This window comes from Erinaceus europaeus, chromosome 4 (genome assembly GCF_950295315.1).
Source record: "Erinaceus europaeus chromosome 4, mEriEur2.1, whole genome shotgun sequence".
NCBI classification, from domain to species: domain Eukaryota; kingdom Metazoa; phylum Chordata; class Mammalia; order Eulipotyphla; family Erinaceidae; genus Erinaceus; species Erinaceus europaeus.
Genome location: NC_080165.1, coordinates 136603827 through 136623519, shown reverse-complemented (window position 1 = coordinate 136623519; position 19693 = coordinate 136603827). Strand labels below are relative to the sequence as shown.

General features: G+C 38.5%; 1 pseudogene; it reads left to right on the top strand.

Moving 5' to 3' along the window:
- Nucleotides 1–9658: 9658 nt before the first annotated feature.
- On the top strand, nt 9659–9846 carry LOC132538377 (small nucleolar RNA U3; annotated as a pseudogene).
- Nucleotides 9847–19693: the final 9847 nt, after the last annotated feature.

Below are 19693 nucleotides of genomic sequence, written 5' to 3'. Positions count from 1 at the left end.
TCTCACAGAAACTAGTGTATATCTAGGTTTTGGGACTTTGTTAGAAAGTGAACCACCTGAGACAACCTAATTTTTTATACACTTGGGGGTAAACTACTCTTACGGTTTCAATAGTTTAGAAGACAAAGTGATCGTTCAAATGTGAGAACTTTATATGATTTCATCTTTTATAGATTACTGAGGTAAATGATTTGAATGATTTTATATGAAATAATCTACTGGGTTGAATGTCATGAATGACATTTTTTGTACATGAAAATATCATTATGTGTGTTAATTGTAAAGTATAATCAATGAATAAACTCTATATTTTACTTTCAGTTGTTCTTTTATATTTATTTATTTATTCCATTTTGTTGCTCTTGTTTTATTGTTGTAGTTATTGATGTCATTGTTGTTGGATAGGACAGAGAGCAATGGAGAGAGGAAGAGGAGACAGAGAGGGGGAGAGAAAGATAGACACCTGCAGACCTGCTCCATCGCCTGTGAAGTGACTCCGCTGCAGGTGGGGAGCCAGGGACTCGAACCGAGATCCTTATGTTGGTTCTTACACTTTGTGCCTCCTGCACTTAACCCCCTGCACTACCGCCTGACTCCCTTACTTTCAGTTGTTAACCTGGGTTATATATTTTACTACTAATATATAAGCCAGCAATATTATGTATCGGTTTTGCCTTCAAATACAGGAGATTACTATTTAGAAGATAACAGCTGTCCACCCCCTCCTTTTTGTCATTTTCAGGGCTTCACTGCTCAAGGCTGACCTTTTTCATATAGGGACAGAAAGGCAGAGAGAGAGAGAAAGAAACTACAGCACTAAGGCTTCCTGAACTAGCTCTTATGTGGGTGGCAAAATAGCACATTGTGCAAAGGAGCTATCTGCCAGTCCTTATCTTCATAGCTGCTGAGAACAGTTCTATTGATACTGAGATCAGGAATTAGTCACAGAAAACTTACTGATGTCTAATGATTGGATTCATATTGATATCCCTTGCTATCTGTAACTCTAATCACAATTTTCTAGAAATTTCAGTTTCACTAAAATATACATCAATGATAAATTTTTGTGAATGACACGTTTAAAGTTATTGTCAGCAGTCGAGAGGGAAGGGGGTGATAGGAAGAGAGACAGAGATACACCTGCAGCCCTGCTTCACCACTTGTAAAGCTTTCCCTCTGCAGGTGGGGAGTGGGAGGCTCGAAGCTGTGAGCTCAGCCAAATGCACCACCACCTGACCTTGAATATTCCTCTTTACAGGTGTTTCTGTGTGCTGTCTGGGGTCTCAAATCTGGGTCCTTGTGCATGGTAGGTAATGTTTGTGCTCCACTGGGTGGGCCACCTCATAACCCTTACCTATAATAGGCACTTAAACATTCTCTGTCTGAAAAACCTAGTCTCAAATGATGTATTCATTTTTCAGGAAGATAGTGCATAAAACATGAGTATGTTTCATACTTTACTACCAAAAAATATATTGAATTAGGAAATTGGATTAAATTAAATTAGGGTTTTCAGAAGTTAATGTGAAATTGTACATTATAATAAGCTTTAGAACAAAATATAGCACTTTAAGGAAGACTTAATGCTTTTTTCATGTGTCAAATCAAGGATACCATGTCTTTTAATTTTAGTGTCAAAGTACCAGGCATTTTTGTTTATGTTTCTTGTGTGATTAATGGACTACAGTACAGTTGTTGACTCAGAGGTAAATTTCCTTCTTTCTTTTTCTTTTTTTTTAATTGACAACAAGTTCATTGCCGGGGCTCAGTCCTAGCACAATGAATCCACCACTCCTGGTGGATTCATCCCCCCCCCCCTTTTTCCCCTTCTATTTTGTTTTGATAGGTCAGATAGAAATTGAAAGTGGATAAGGAAATAGAGAGAAAGACAGACATCTGCAGACCTGCTCGTGCCTCGTTATGTGTGTACTTAACCTAGTGCCCCACCCACCCCTGGTACAATTTCTTATGTTCCTGTGATAGCAAAACCTTTTCACTCGCCACTTAGATCCTATTCCAATATCCTGCAGCAGGACCCCAAAGCACCCCTCATCTCTTCCTTTCCTCTTCATCCCCAGAGAAATTTGCTTTAGTGCAGGACACAAAATCCATTTCAAATTTCCCTTTGCAGTTTCCTCTCCTTAAATTCCTCCATTTTCAAAGACAGAACTTGTCATAGCAGCACAGTTTCTAATTGCTCAAATTTAGAAGCAACCCAAATGCTCAATGATAGATGAATGGCCAAGAAAGAAATAGTGTGTATGGACTATTAGTAGAGTACCATGCAGATGTTAAAAATAATGAGGCCACCTCCTTTGCAATCTTACGTTCAGTACTTGAAGGCACCATGCTGACTGAGAAGTCAGAAAGAGAAAAAACAATACTGAATGATCTCATTTATAGCTGGAACTTAAGAAGAAAACACAGTAAGCAATCCTATAAGGTGCAGTTTGGACTAGGTGTGGCATACAGGACGCTAGGGAAGGTGTGAAAACACAGGAAGAAAGGACTTTGGGATGCTGATGTGTATTCTAGATACCAGTCAAGGGGAGATGAAAAGCTGGTGTTCTCTGTTTCTATACCCCCCTTCCCTTTCGATTTCTGGCTGTCTCTATCCAATAACTAAATATAATTTAAAAAATAAACAGGACAACTAAATAAAAGATAGGACTGGAAGGACTGAGACAGCTTACTCTGTAGAGCACATGACTCAATATGCATAAGCAGTGCCAGGCTAGCGTGGGGTGCCTCTTCCTGGGCACGTACCCTCTGTGTTGGAGAGAACTTGACCTGAGCCAGCCTGGGCTGCTCCTCACTCAGCGACTAGGGAGATGACTCAGGAACCAAACACTTGGCCACGAGGCAATGCAAAATCTTTATTGATCAGAGAGCCAAGGCTTTTAAAAGGCAGACCTGGAAGTGGCAAGTAGGAAACGGAAATGGCTTGGAAAGGTGTGGAGAAAGGCAAAAGGGGCTGGGAAGGTAGGAACTTCCTTAGCAACTGTTGCAAGTGTTTTAACTGGTAGGATTAATACTACCCTGCAGGCAGGGAGGGTCTTGAGGGTAGAAAGAAGATAGATCAAAGGAATGGAATGGGTAGAGATCTTTCAAGCAAAACAATGATTATGTATATAGGCCATAGTATCAGGAATGCAGGGTATTTGTGAGCTCTCACAATTTCCCGACAAAGCAATATAACACCAAGAGACGCTCAGTGGTTGGTGGAGTGATGCTGGGGTGTCTCTCTCCCTCTCCCTACATGTTGATCCTTCTTTCTCTCTTTCTAAAATAAAAGGGAATAAATGTTGTCCTTGGAGCAGTGGAATGATGAATGTATGAAGTCAGGTATGAATGTATGAAGTCACAAAAGCAAACAAAATTTGAAATCATGTCTTGAGCCCTGCCTCCCCAGATCCCTACCCCTACTAGGGAAAGAGAGACAGGCTGGGAGTATGGATAAACCTGCCAATGCCCATGTTAAGCAGGTAAGCAATTACACAAGCTAGACCTTCCACCTTCTGTATCCCACAATGATCCTGGGTCCATGTGCCCAGAGGGATAAAGAATAGGGAAGTTATCAAGAGAGGGGTTTGGATACGGAGCTCTGGGGGTAAGGCATTGTGCAGAAATGTACCCCCCTTGTCCTGTGGTCTTGTCAATATTTCCATTTTATAAATAAATAAAAAAAGAAAAACAGAAAAAAAAGATCTAATAAAATTACAACTGATAAAATACCCTCCCCCCACCTTTAAAAATATTTTTACCAGAGCACTGCTCAGATTTGGCTTATGAAGGTAGAGGGGAATTAAACATCTTCAAGCAAAAAGTCTATTACATAAAAATGTGTTATCTCCCAAGCCAAATCAATTCCTTTCAATTGAACTTTAAAATAAAAGGAACTCTGGAGCTAGGCAGTGGTATTTCTTGTAGAAAACACACAATCTACTGTGCAAGGACCTTGATTCAACCCCATGCTCCCCATTTGCAGGGAAGCTTCACAAGTGATGAAACAGTACAAATGTCATTTCTCTCTCTCTCCCTTTATTTGCTTATTTATTTATTGCCTCCAGGGCTTGGTACCTACACTATGAATCCACTGCTTCTATGGCCATCTTTTCAATTTTTTAGATAGGACAGAGAGAAACTGAGAGAGGAAGGGAAGGAAGACAGGGAGAAAGACACCGCTTGTGAAGCGACCCTCCTGCAGGTGGGGAGGAGGAGCTTGAACCGGGATCCTTGCACTGGGTCCTTCCACTTTGCCCTGTGTGCTCTTAACCCTGTGCGCCAAGGCCCGGCCCCCACTTCCCTTTTATCTCTCTCTTCCCTCTCAATCTCTTTTTACTCTATCCAAAATAAATAACATATATTTATAAATTACATATATTTTATTAAAACCAGAATCAGAGTTTTCATCTACAGGAATTCTAATCCTGTATGAATTTGTCCTATCTACTATTACACCTGGGAGGCTAGTTTTTATTGTTACAGAAAATTCATTTTTGAATTTTGCACTTTTTTTTTTTGCCATTGTTGACCACAGTTCAGGTCCAGCAATCAGACATGCAGGTATTAAATCTGGAATTTCTTATATGTAAGTCCTATATAGCCTGCTCCAAATTTTATTATTTTAATTTTGTTTTGTCCTTGTGTAACAATTAAAGTACTTTGTAGTATAAACTAATAAAAGTGCACCAACTTAATTTTTCTCAGCATAAAAAAATTCTCAGAACTACCATTTTCTGCCCATTGTCTTCCAGAAACCTCTAAATAGACTCTGTTCCATATTATGAGCTCTGTTACTTGTGCCCATAAAAGTATAGCAGATATAATTATAAAATAATGAATAAATAACAGTAATGCAATATTCAAAATAATCCTTTACTGAAAGCTTAGTATACTTATTTCTTTTTAAAACTTTTTTTATCTTTTATTTGTTATTGGATAGAGACACAGAGAAATTGAAAGAGGAAGAGAAAGACAGAGAGACAGATAGATACCTGCAGCCCTGCTTCACCATTAAGCTTTCCACCTGCAGTGGGTGATGAGGAGCTTGAAACTGGGTTTGTGTGCACTGCAGTGTGTGTGCTTAGCCAGGTGATCCAATGCCTGGCGCCCTACTGAAGTTTGTTTTTTCCAGGGTGCTGGTCAGCACTACTTACAGTGGCAGGGAGATTGAAACTGAGACTTTGGAGCATGAGAGTGTCTATGCACAACCATTTTGCTATCTTGCCAGCCTGAGTTTGCTTATTTCTAATTCACATTTATAAATTCCAGGGCTGGGTGGTGGTGCACCTGGTTGAGCACACGTGTCACAAAGTGCAAAGACCTGGGTTCAAACCCCCAGCCCCCATCTGCAGAGGGAAAGCTTTGAAAATGGTAAATCAGGGCTGCAGGTGCCCCTCTGTCTCTCTTCCTCTATATCCCCCCCTTCCCTCTCAATTCCTGGCTGTCTCTTTCCAATGAAAAAATAAAGATTAAAAAATAATTAAAAGATTCCCAGAAACATCATGCTGCCTATTCCTTGTCACCTAAACTTATAAGATATTATCCCGTTTCATTTTCATTTTATTTATTTATTTTTAAAATATCTATATTTATTTATTTATTCCCTTTCATTGTCCTTGTTGTATTGTTGTACTTATTATTGTTGTTGTTACTGATTTCGTCGTTGTTGGATAAGACAGAGAGAAACGGAGAGAGGCGGGTAAGATAGAGAAGGGGAGAGAAAGACAGACACCTGCAAACCTGCTTCACCACTTGTGAAGTGACTCCCCTGCAGGTGGGGAGCCAGGGTCTCCAACCGGGATCCTTAAGCCAGTCCTTGCGATTCGCGCCACCTGCGCTTAACCCTCTGCGCTACCGCCCACCTCCCCATTTTTATTTTATTTTTTTAAAGGTTTATGTATGTATGTATTGAAATGGGGGAAGGAGGGAGAGGGAGAGAGAACTAATTCACTCTATACTTACACAGTGAATTAGTTTATTTTTAGCTGATACATAATAAGAAGAGAGAGAGACTCAAGAACAGAGGTCCACTTTCTTCTGGCTTCTGTTGTGCCAGGGTTTGAACGAAAGACATCCTTCATGCCTGTTCTGTGTTCTGTGCTCTGCCTGCTGAAGCACTTCCTCAATCACTGCACAGCGTCCTTTGACTTAAATTCACTTACAAAGAAAGAGTCTGATAGAAACATTCTTAAATATCTCTAGGAGCACATGAGCACATGTACATATACAGACTACAACTAGAACTTTTCATCGTCAGCTTTGAAGAACTGAAAGGGTAATAAAAAGAATTGAACACATTCTAAGGAGAAACAGAATGATAATTCAGTTGTAAAGCTGCTGAATTCTTCTAGCTATTAATTTTGCTAAGACACATCTGAAAACTAATTTGTATAAATGAATATAGTGGTAAAGGGAACAATCTGTCCTACAGACTTCTGCAGAACATTTGTGGGAAAATCTTAGCTAACATCATTAAATTGCATTGAATATTGATTATTCTCAAGCAAAACTATTAGCTGAGAACTGCGGATGTAATATTCTGAGATGAAAATAAGACTAGACATTACTAAGCAGTTTATTTATACTGCTGTCTTAATGGCCTTATCCACCATTATACTCATCTTCTTGAAGCAATGTATGTTCTCCTGAACCTTGCACTTTTTTCAGTATGAAATTTGACTTTCTCTTTGTAACTGATTATGAAAACTAATTCTAAATCTTACCTATGTGAGATACATGCTAAGGAACAGGAAAATATTGAGGCTTTTATATTCTGACTCATATTCACCAATATGGGATCTTGAGAAACAAATGTACATACATAAATGTATATATATATATATATATATATATAAATGTACATACATCTATCCATGTAGACACATATACATAAATAAGATATTACAACTTTATTATGTTTCAATTCCGTGTGCTTTTTCAGAAGTGTTTAGGTAAACAAGTTCACACTAATTAAAATATATGCTATGACTCTATACTTATACAGTGAATTAGTTTATTTTTAACTGATACATTATGAGAAGCAAGAAATCAGATATATATACTATGAAGAATATGTAATAGTCACATGATAACTAATAATAATAAGATTAAATAATATACAAAATGGACTGCTTTTATGTAAAGAAATAAAATAAGGACAATGTAGAGACTGTTGCATTCATGGGGCCAGGCAGTGGCAGGGGGCACACAGAGAATCATGTGCAAGAACCCAGGTTTTTTCTTTTAAAATTTTTTTAAATATTTATTTTATTTATTCCCTTTTGTTGCCCTTGTTGTTTTATTGTTGTAGTTATTATTGTTGTTGTCATTGTTGGATAGGACAGAGAGAAATGGAGACAGGAGGGGAAGACAGAGAGGAGGAGAGAAAGATAGACACCTGCAGACCTGCTTCACCGCCTGTGAAGTGACTCCCCTGAAGGTGGGGAGCCGGGGTTCGAACCGGGATCCTTATGCCGGTCCTTGTGCTTTGCGCCACCTGCGCTTAACCCGCTGCGCTACAGCCCGACTCCCGGTTTTTTCTTTTTAAAGATTTCTTTTTCTTTTATTATTTTTATTTACTTATTGGATAGAAACAGCCAGAAATTGAGAGGGAAGGGGTTGATAGGGAGGGAGAGAGAGACAACTGCATCCCTGCCTCACCACCTGTGAAGCTTTCTCCCTGCAGGTGGGGACTGAGGGCTCAAACCTGGGCCGTTGTGTATTGTAACATGTGTACTCAACCAGTTGTGCCACCATCTGGCCCTGAGAATCCAGGTTTAAGCCCCTGGCCCCCAACTGCAAAGGGGAAAGCTTCACAAGTGGTGAAGTAGGGCTGTAGGTGTCTGTTTTTTTCCCTCTACTTTACCTCCCGTCTCAGTTTCTCTCTGTATCTATCCAGTGCTAAACAAATGTAAGTTGTTTTTTTTTTTAATGAAAGAGAAGGTTATATTCATTATAGCAGAAAAAGATCATCAGAAAAGGTAGGTTGTGGGGTCAAAGGAACTTTCCTGCACTGCTTGTGGGAATGTAAATTGGTCCAAACTCTGTGGAGAATAGTCTGGAGAACACTCAGAAGGCTAGAAATGGACCTACCTTATGATCCTGCAATTCCTCTCCTGGGGATATATCATAAGGAACCCAACACACCCATCCAAAAAGGTCTGTGTACACATACATTCTTAGCAGCACACTTTGTAATAGCCAAAACCTGGAAGCAACCCAGGTGTCCAACAACAGATGAGTGGCTGAGCAAGTTGTGGTATATATACATAAAGGAATACTACTCAGCTATTAAAAATGATAATTCACCTCCTTCACCTCATCTTGGATGGAACTTGAAGGAATCATGTTAAGCGAGATAAATCAGAAACAAAAGGATGAATATCAGATGAACTCACTCATAGGCAGAAGTTGAAAAATAAAAACAGAAGGGAAAAGACAAAGCAGAACTTGGCTTGGAGTTGGTTTATTGCACTAAAGTAAAAGACTCTGTAGTGGGTGGGTGGGGGGGTGGAGAATACAGGTCCAAAAAGGATGGCAGAGGGCCTCATGGGGGTCTATTGTTATATGGAAAACTGGGAAATGTTATGCATGTACAAACTATTGTATTTACTGTCAAATGTAAAACATTAATTCCCCAATAAAGAAAACTAACTAAATAAATCATATAAATAAAGGGGGAAGTAAATGAACAGGAGCATTATTAAAGAAGATATGTGAAAAAATAGTCATTACCACTTATTATCAGAGAAATGCAAGCCAAGTTAACTATCTTATACATGTGAGAATGACTTGCATCAACAAAGTCAGCTCATTTGGAAAACTACTTTGCCATGTGCATGAACTAGGCCTGAGCCCGATTCCCACTGCATTGAAGAAAGCTTTGATGGTATGACCTTTTTCACTCCCTCTCTCCCACTCTGCCTCCTTTGTCTCTATTGAAAACAAAACTAAACAAAATTAATAAGCTGGGATACAAGGGTAGAAGCAACAACTGCTAGAGAGATGTGGGGAAAGAAGTATCCTGTTATGCTGTTTATGGGAGTGTAAGTTGATCCAGTCTTTCTGAAAATAGTTTGGCTATTCCTCAAAATATCAGAAACAGATCAGCCATTCATGTAGCAATACCTCTTTATGTATACAGAGAACACACACACACACACACACTCACACACATACACACACACACACCCACATATAACTGATAATATACATGTACAGCATAGTCATTGAAGCTTTTTATAAAGTAGTCAATATTGGGGAAGAAAATGTCCAGTGGTAGATGTGCAGATAAGGAAGTTGTAAGAAAAATAAACAACATACTACTCATCTGTTAGAAAAGGCAGGTTTTTCTCCTTTGTTACAACTTGGATGGAATAGAGAAAGCATACATGCTGTCAAAATAAGTGAAATAAGGCAGAGGGAAAACAAATGCCAGATGATCTCATTCACAGGTGGACTTTACAAAAGAAAACAATGGAAACTATAGACGCTAATAATCTGTGTCTACTTTACTAGTTCCATGGATTCCAGAAACCAGAAGGGAATGAAAGGGTATAGGTAAACCAGTGCCCTCTGGTAGAGGGACATGACATTTGGTGGTGACTGAGATGTGTTAACACCTATATGGGGATATATGAAACTGTAGCCTTGTAAGACTATACCTTCAGGGATCGTCTCTATAGTGCCTTACTAGAGATGTTCCTCTGATCGTACAGAAAGGCCCAGAATTCATTCCTGAGCGTGAAGCAGGCACTAGGTGTTGCTTCTGAAACTGCCTCTTGCTGTTGGTGATCACTCTTTTTTTCATTTGGGGGAGAAGAGAGAGAGGATGCAATCTGAGTGGTAAAAAAGAAAGGAAGGAAGAAAGGAAGGGAGAAAAGAAGGAAGGAAGGGAGGAAGGAAGAAGAAAGAAAGAAAGAAAGAAAGAAAGAAAGAAAGAAAGAAAGAAAGAAAGGAAGGAAGGAAGGAAGGAAGGAAGGAAGGAAGGAAGGAAGAAGGAAGAAAGGAAAAAAGAAAGGAAGGAAGGGAGAAGGAAGGAAGAAACTGCACCTTTGTGACAACAGTCTCAGAAATGAACATTTTGAAATATAATGATTTGTAGAATCTGGGCCACAGTCTTGCCTGGGCCACCAGGTTCCAGTTGCTACCATAGTGCCAACTGGACTTCCTTGGACAGATGTCCCCACCAATCAATGTCACCTGGAGCTCCCTCAGGGCCCTGCTGCACTAAGGAAAGAGACATGCAGGCTGGGAGTATGGATCAACCTGTCAACACCCATGTTCAGTGGGGAAGCAATTACAGAAGCCAGACCTTCCACCTTTTGCACCCCATAATAACCCTGGTTCCATACTCCCAGAGGGTTAAAGAATAGGAAAGTTAATCAGGGGAGGGGATGGGATAGGAGCTCTGGTGGTAGGAACTGTACCCTCTTATCCTATGGTCTTGTTTGTGTTTCCATTTTTATAAATAAATTAAAATAAAAAAGAAAAGAAAATATAGTGATTTGTAAATGTGTATCTATCATCTACCGTGTATTTATTTTCTGTTCATACTTTTTAAGTAGAAATAATAATATGCAAATGAAAATCTCATTTTTCATATAATCTAGCATTTAACATTAATACATAATTACTATAAATATTTATGCAAAATATATGGTTATATATAGTTTCTTTTTTCTGCATAGTGGAAGCCCTCATTATTTATAGAGCAGTACAAATTCCCTATATAAATTTATTGTAGTTTACTTATTCACACATAGATGGGCCTTTGGCTCATGTTCAGTATTTTGCTATCATGAATAGGAATGCTATGAAGAGTGTTGTACATAGGTCATTTTCTCTGGTTATTGGTAAATCTGTAAAATGTATTTCCCAAAGCTGAATGAATGCCTGAGTCAAAGAATAAATGTTACCACAATTTTGCAAGATAATGTCACATTTCTTTTCATTGGAGGTTGAACTATTTCACTTTCCTGTCAGTAATGTGTGAATGCCTCTTTTCTTAAAGCCCCATAAAAAAGTACTATTTAGTGGTCCGGGAGGTGGTGCTATGTTTAAAGCATTGGATTCTCAAGTGTGAGGTCCCAAGTTCAATCCCTGGCAGCACATGTACCAGAGTGATATCTGGTTCCCTCTCTCTCTCCTCCTATCTTTCTCACCAATAAAAAAATAAAATATATTTTTTAAAAGTACTATTTAACTTTTTGACAGTCTAGATAGTACATATATATGTATAAGTGTAATTCCTATTTTTTTTTGCCATCATTAGTGGGAAATCACTGCTCCATTTAAACTTTTTTGCGGGGGGGGGGGGCAGGCAAAAAAAGAGAGAGGAGGGGAAAGAAACCGTAGTATCAAGGGGCTGGGGACATAACACAGTAGTGCTTTTTACCTGGCAAAGCAGTGCCCTATCCAAGTGAATGATTTTGCAGGTTCTTTGTAATTTTTTTCATATGGACAAAATTAAATATCTCTTTTAAGGTTCAGTATATTTTTTCTTGTGTAGATGTGTTTATTAATGTGTTTTGATTTTTTTTCTTGAGACTGCTATTTTAGGTAGTTAAAACAAATTTCTTTTTTTAAATATATTTTTTTAATTTTGATTTATTTTCCCTTTTGTTGCCCTTGTTTGTTTTTCATGTTGTTGTAGTTATTGTTGTTGTTGGATAGGACAGAGAAATGGAGAGAGGAGGGGAAGACAGAGGGGGAGAGAAAGATAGACACCTGCAGACCTGCTTCACCGCATGTGAAGTGACTCCCCTGCAGGTGGGGAGTCAGGGACTTGAACTAAGATCCTTATGGCAGTCCTTCTGCTTTGCGCCACATGCACTTAACTCTCTGTGCTACTGCCCGACTCCCAACAAATTTCTTTTTTTAAAATATTTTATTTTATTTATTTATTCCCTTTTGTTGCCCTTGTTGTTTTATTGTTGTAGTTATTATTGTTGTTGTCGTCATTGTTGGACAGGACAGAGAGAAACGGAGAGAGGAGGGGAAGACAGAGAGGGGGAGAGAAAGATAGACATCTGCAGAACTGCTTCACCACCTGTGAAGCGACTACGCTGCAGGTGGGGAGCCAGGGTTCGAACAAATTTCTTTTTTTATGGCTTCAGGTAGTTTCTGAGGCATAGTTAGAAAGGTCATTCTCCATGATTCTATAAAATGTTTTATGTTGACTTTGGGTAATTTGAACTCTTGTCCTTATATCAGCGATTTCTCCAAAATTTCCTAATTCATTTGATTGAAGACCAATATTAGAAAAAACAATATTTGAAAAGTATTCCGTGCCAAGAGGAGGATTTTCCTCCAGGGACTGTCAGCAAACTAGACTAAGTATATATGTGTATGCTAATCTATGTATGCATATTTATGTATGTCTAATCATTTATACATATAAACAAACATATTAAGCTAAACATGAATGATTATGTATATCTCTAAATTTAATTCATTACAAAATATATCATTCGAGTTCCCACCTGTTGCTTATCTGTAACTTTCCACTCCAACTAGGAGACTCATTTTTCCTTTCGTCAACAATCTATTTCCTTAATTAGTCAATTCAAATATATACAGTATATATACCACAGCTTTCTCAGCCACTCATCTGTTGTTGGGCACATGGGTTGCTTCCAGGTTTTAGCTACTAAGAATTGTGCTGCTATGAACATAGGAGTACACACCTCTTTTTGGTTGGGTGTTATGGAGTCCTTGGGGTATAACCCCAGGAGAGGAATTACTGGATCATATGGAAGGTCCATGTCTAGCGTTGTGAGAGTTTTCCAGACTGCTCTCCACAGAGGCTGGACAAATTTACATTCCCACCAGCAATGTAAAAGGGTTCCTCTGTCCCCACAACCTCTCCAGCATTTGTTGCTGCTGTCCTTTTTGATATATGTCATTCTTACAGGAGTGAGGTGGTATCTTAGTGTTGTCTAAATTTGCATTTCTCTGACAATCAGTGACCTAGAGCAGTTTTTCATATGTTTGTTAGCCTTTTGGATCTCCTCTGTAGTGAATGTTTTGTTCATATCCTCTGCCCATTTTTGGGTGGGGTCATTTGCTTTTTTGGTGTTAAGTTTGCTGAGCTCTTTATATATTTTGGTGATTCGTTTCTTGTCTGATGTATGGCATGTAAAGATCTTCTCCCATTCTGTGAGGGGTCTCTTTGTTTGTTTAATAGTTTCTTTGACTGTGCAGAAGCTTTTCAATTTAATGTAGTCCCATTGGTTTGTTTCTGCGTTAGTCTTTCTTGCAATTGGGTTTATTTCATCAAAGATATCCTTGAGGTCTGGGTGGGAAACTGTTTTACCAATGTTTTCCTCTAAGTATTTGATTGTTTCTGGTCTGACATCTAGGTCTTTGATCCATTTGGAGTTGATTTTTGTTTCTGGTGAGGTAAAGTGGTTCAATTTCATTCTTCTGCATGTTACAACCCAGTTTTCCCAGCACCATTTATTGAAGAGAGCCTCCTTCCCCCATTTAATACTTTGGGCCCCCTTATCAAATATTAGATGTCCATAGGTGTGGGGATTTATTTCTGGGCTTTCAATTCTGTTCCACTAGTCTGTGTGCCTATTTTTGTTCCAGTGTCACACAGTTTTGATGATGATGGCTTTATAATATAGTTTAAGGTCTGGGAGTGTGATGCCTCCATTTCTGTTTCTTTTCCTTAAGATGGTTTTGGCAATTCTAAGTGTTTTCAGGTTCCAGATAAATGATTGTAGTGTTTGTTCTATTCTCTTAAAGAAGCTTGGTGGAACTTTGATGGGTTTGAATTAAATATGTATATGGCTCTGGGGAGAATATTCATTTTGATGATATTTATTATTCCAATCCATGAGCATGGGATATCTTTCCATTTCTTGGTATCAGTTTCTATTTCCTTGAGTAGCGACTCATAGTTTTCAGTATATAAGTCTTTCACTTCTTTGGTCAACTTTATTCCTAGGTATTTGATTGATTTTGCTGAAACAGTAAATGGGAGTGATTTCAGAATGTCTTCTTCTTCAGATTTAGTGTTTGCATAAAGAAATGCCACTGATTTTTGTACATTGATTTTGTAGCCTGATACCTTGCTATATTGCCTAATAACTTCCAGTAGTTTTCTGCTGGATTCTTTAGGTTTTTCTATATATACTATCATATCATCTGCAAATAATGAGAGCTTGACTTATTCCCTTCCAATCTGTATTCCTTTGATTCCTTTCTCTTGCCTGATTGCTATGGCAAGAACTTCCAATACTATGTTGAAGAGTAACGGTGACAATGGACAGCCCTGTCTAGTCCCCGATCTGAGGGGGAATGCTTTCAGCTTCTGTCCACTGAGTATGATGTTGGCTGTAGGTTTGCTATATATAGACTCCACTATCTTGAGGAATTACCATCTATTCCCATTTTTTGGTAGAGTTTTGAGCATGAATGGGTGTTGGATTTTGTCAAAGGCTTTCTCTGCATCTATTGAGATAATCATGTGGTTTTTGGCTTTGCTTTTCTTGATGTGGTGAATGACATTGATTGACTTACAGATGTTGAACCAGCCTTGCATTCCTGGGATGAATCCCACTTGGCCGTGATGAACAATCTTTTTGATATGTTGCTGTATCCAGTTGGCCAAGATCTTGGTTAATATTTTGGCATCTATGTTTATCAGAGATATTGGTCTGTAGTTTTCCTTTTTTGTTCTGTCCCTATCAGCTTTTGGTATCAGGGTGATGTTGGCTTCATAGAAGGTGGAAGGGAGTATTCTTGTTTCTTCAATCTTATGGAAAAGCTTAAGAAGTATGGGTATTAACTGTTTCCTGAAAGTTTTGTAGAATTCCTTGTGAAGCCATCTGGTCCAGGACTTTTGTTGTTGGGGAGGTTCTTAATAATGGTTTCAATTTCTTTGTGATTGGTGCATTTAGATTTTGTAGTTCTTCTTGGTTCAATTTTGGAAGGGCATATGCTTCTAGGAATTGTTCCATTTCTTCCAGATTCTCTAGCTTGGTGGCGTATAGTTCTTTATAGAAGTTTCACAGGATTCTCTGGATTTCTGTGGTGTCAGTTGTGATATCTCCTCCATTTTTACAATTCTATTAATTTGAGTCTTCTCTCTTTTTTGTTTGGTGAGTCTGGATAGGGGTTTGTCAATTTTGTTTAATCTTTCAAAGAACCAACAATTGGCTTCATTGATCTTTTGTATGGTTATTTTATTTTCGATGTTGTTTATTTCTTCTCTAACTTTAGTGATTTCTGTCCTTCTGGATTCTTTAGGGTTCCTTTATTCCTCTTCCTCTAAGTCCTTGAGGTGTGCAGTAAGGTCGTTCATTTGAGCTTCTTCTTGGTGTTTAATATGTGATTGTATGGCTATAAGTTTCCCTCTAAGTACCGCTTTAGCTGTGTCCCAAATATCATTTGATAGGATGTGTCTTCATTTTCATTTGTTTCCAGGAACATTTGAATTTCCTGCTTGAGTGAATCTCTGACCTAGTGGTTCTTAAGTAGTGTGTTGTTTAGTTTCCAAATTCTGTGACTTTTAATAATTTTCTGTTTTTTGTTAAATGTTAGTTTTACTCCACTGTGGTCTGAGAAGATACTTGGGATGATTTCGATGCTCTTGAATTTATTGATGCTGTCTTTATGGCCTAACATGTGGTCTATCCTTGAGTATGTGTTATGTGGATTTGAAAAGAAAGTGTATTCCAGTTTTTTGGGGTGAAGGACTCTGAAAATGTCCAAGAGGTCTAGTCTGTCAATCTCTTCATTCAATTCTCTTGTATCTTTGTTGGTTCTCTGCTTTGTTGATCTGTCTAAGTGTGAGAGTGGGGTATTGAAGTCTCCCACTATTATTGTATTACTATTTATGTAATTTTGAAATTCCTTCAGTAAGTGCTTGATGTATTTAGATGGTCCCTCACTGGGTGCATAGATATTAATGATTATTAAGTCTTCTTGGCTGACTGATCCTCTAATCATTATGTAATGTCCTTGCCTATCTTTTATTTCTTTATTTAATTTAAAATCTATTGTGTCTGAGATGAGAATGACTGTTCCTGCCCTTTTTTGTGGTCTGTTAGCCTGTATGATAGTTTTCTATCCTTTCAATTTAAGTCTTTGCTTATCTTGTTGTGACAGATGGGATTCTTGCAAGTAGCATATGGTTGGATTATGTTTTCTGATCCATCCCCCAACTCTGTGCCTTTTGATGGGTGAGTTTAAGCCATTGACCTTTATTGATATTATGGATTTAATGTATTCTAGTGCCATTGTTCAAAAAAAATTTTTTCTGTTTGTTCTGATATATTGCCAGTATTATAGTGATGTTCTTGTTTATAAGAGGTCTTTTAGAACCTCTTTCAGGGCTGGTTTGGTGATGGTTGCCTCCTTTAACTGTTGTTTGTCTAAGAAGGTTTTGGTCCCTCCATCTAGTTTGAATGAAAGTCTAGCAGGATATACTAGCAGGATATACTTGGTTGAAACCCTTTTTCATTCAGGGCTCGATAGATATCTTGCCATTCCCTTCTGGCTTTTAGAGTTTGAGTGGAGAAGTCTGCATATAATCTTATGAGTTTTCCCTTGTATGTGACTTTTTGTTTCTCTCTTGCAGCCTTTAGGAGCCTTTCTTTATCCTTACTTCTTCTTATTGTGACTATGATGTGTCTTGGTGTCTTCAGGTCTGGGTTGATTCTGTTTGGTACTTTCTGGGCCTCTTGAATCTTGATGTCCTTTCTGTTATTCAGGTCTCGGAAGTTTTCTTCTATTATTTCCTCTAGAATTTTTGCTTCCCCTTCCTCTGTTTCTTCCTCTGGCAGGCCAATTATATGAATGTTACTTCTTTTGGGACCATCCCATATGTCTCTGTTGTTGTTTTCAGTGTCTCTGAATCTCTTTTTAAGCTCTTTCACCTCTTTCTTCATTTTCTCTAACTCATCCTCTGTCTGACTAATTCTGTTTCCTGCTTCTGTTAGTCTACTTTCCCTTGCCTTAGCTTCTTTCTTCATTACAGCTATTTCAGCTTTCAGTTCGCTAATTGCCTCAAGATAATCAGATTTTCCTTGGGGGTCTCAACTGTTGTTTCCCTAATACTGCCATTCCTTTCCTCCAATGTTCTTTTCATTTCTGTGATTAATAAGTTTATTATTGCTTGCATACTTTTCTTATCTATGGTTACTTCTGGCTGATTTGTAGTTTCTTCTGGGCTCTTGTCTTCATTCATTGGAGTAGCAGTTTTATTTGTTTTTGATCTACCCTTTTTTTTGATTTATGTGTTTCTTTTTTATGCTCTATTGTTCCTCAGCTGTGTGTCTTGAGTACTAGCAACACTGTACTAAATACCTTTATGACAATTGCACTCACCAACCTCAGGAATTACAGTAGCAACTGAAGCAAGTATTGAAGTAGTTCAATCACTACAAGTTAGCCAAAAAATTTCTCCAGTCTGTGAAAAAATAGTAACCAAATCCCAGTGAAGAAGAAAGAGAAAAGAAAGAAGGGATAGCAAGAATAGACAGTTATGCAAATCTACTATCCACTGTATATTCTAGGGGTTACAAGAGGGGAAAGAGAACTAGAGCAGAGATACACACATGGAGAGTCTACTCTGAGTCCGATTTCTTCCCCAAAACAATTCACGAATTCAGAAAGGCAAAGAAGAAGGAAGGAAGAAGTGCATGACAAGATTAAAAAAAAAAAAGAAAGAAAGAAAAAGAAAAAGAGACAAGTGAGAGAAAAGGGAAAAGATAAGAAAAAGAGCTGTAATTAAAGAGCAGTGAAAGGAAAGGTTTTTTTTTATTACTTTATTTTTAATTTAATTTAATTTGATTTTTTTAATTAGCTAGGAGGAGGAGGGAGGGGAGAATCTGTAGAGGAGGCAGGAGTAAGGTGACAAGTTCCTCCCACATAGATGATATGCCCACTACCCTAGCAATGAAAGATACCCTAAGAGTTAATTCTGATCAACCTAAAGGGGGGGAAGATATATGCCTTTATATAATATTAATAATAAAATAGAGCAGGGTAAAAAAAAAAACCCTATCCCAGATTACCTCAATCCTTGTGATCAGAGGCAGCTGATTGTTAAGAATGAGAAAAAACAACAACAACAACAAAAAAAAAACCTCAGGACTAGACAAGGATAGCTGAAATAGACAGTTAAGCAAATCTACTATCCACTGTATATTCTAGGGGTGGCTAAAGGAGGAAGGGAAGTTGAGCAGAGACACTTGCAGTGAGAGTCCACACTGAGTCAGACTTCTTCCCCAAAATAATTCCCAAATGTGTATCAGTGAATTCAAAAAAGCACACTGGTGGTGTGGGGGCTGGGGCCTGTGGCTTTGGAAGCTGTAGGATTAAGGAAGAAAGGATGACAAGAATGAGAAATAGAAAAAAAAAGAAAGAGAGAAAAATGAAAAAGATAACAAAAAGAACAGTCATAAATGAGCAGTTTATTTATTTATTTTTAATTATTTAATTAGCTATGTGGGGTGAGGTGAGGTGGTTGGCTACTTAGAAAGAAAAAAGGCCAGAGGTTTCAGAAGGGTATAGACTTAGAATGAATGATACTCCCTGGTGGGATAGGAATTTGCTAGACAGAAGCTCAGCAGGGGAGCCTGCTAGGATCTGGTCCCCTGGGACTGGTTATGGGGGGTGGGGTGGGAGTGTGCTTAATAATTAAAAGGAAAAAAATTATTTTCCCTTTTTTTCTACTCTATTTTTTAACCCAAATTAAGTTATAGTCACCTCCTTGGTGTTACCACTAGGACCCCTTATTGACTGGCCTACTAAAGGCAGAAAATCTTACCGTTTCCAGAAGATGTGGTCAGAGCTCAAGCCACTAGCAGCTTCTCAGTCCGCCATCTTCCGGGAACCTGCCTATTTGTTTGTGACTCTCACACACAACACAGACATTCAATTATTTTCTTTTTCTTTTTTTATATTTAAATTTTTAGTTATAAAAAGGAAACATTGGCTAAACCATAGGATAAGAGGGATACAACTCCAAACAATCCCCACCACCAGAATTCTGTATCCAATCCCCTCTGCTGATAGCTTTTCTATTCTTTATCCCTCTGGTAGTATGGACCCAAAGTCATTGTGGGATGCAGAAGGTGGAAGGTCTGGCTTCTGTAATTGCTTCCCCGATGAACATGGGCATTGATAGGTCAGGTTGATCCATACTCCCAGCCTGGCTCTCTCTTTCCCTAGTAGGGCAGGGTTCTGGCGAATCAGAGCTCTAGGACATATTGGTGGGGTTGTCTGACCAGGGAAGTCTGGTTGGCATCATGCTAGCATCTGGAAGCTGGTGGTTGAGAAGAGAGTTAACATACAAAGCCAAACAAATTGTTGAACAATCATGGACCTAAAGGCTGGAATAGTGCAGATGAAGAGCTGGGGGGGGGGGTCCTCCATTTTGTAGATAGCTAGTAGGCATATTTTAGTTATATTCCAAAGGGCCTGTGGCTATACTAGTTTGTTTTTTTTTTTCCCTGAGCCTGAAATCTGATATGCAGGTGGATCCAAGTTATTGTCTGGGGAGATGATGTCACTGCTGAGAAAAGGACCAGAAAGCTGGATCAGGGAAGAGAGTAGCTCCCTAATATGGGAAAGGGGTATAAATATTGTTGACTGTTAACCCCATCGATTTGATGTGATCTGGGGCCCATATTTAGCTTAGGAGCTTATATGACACAGACATTCACTTTTA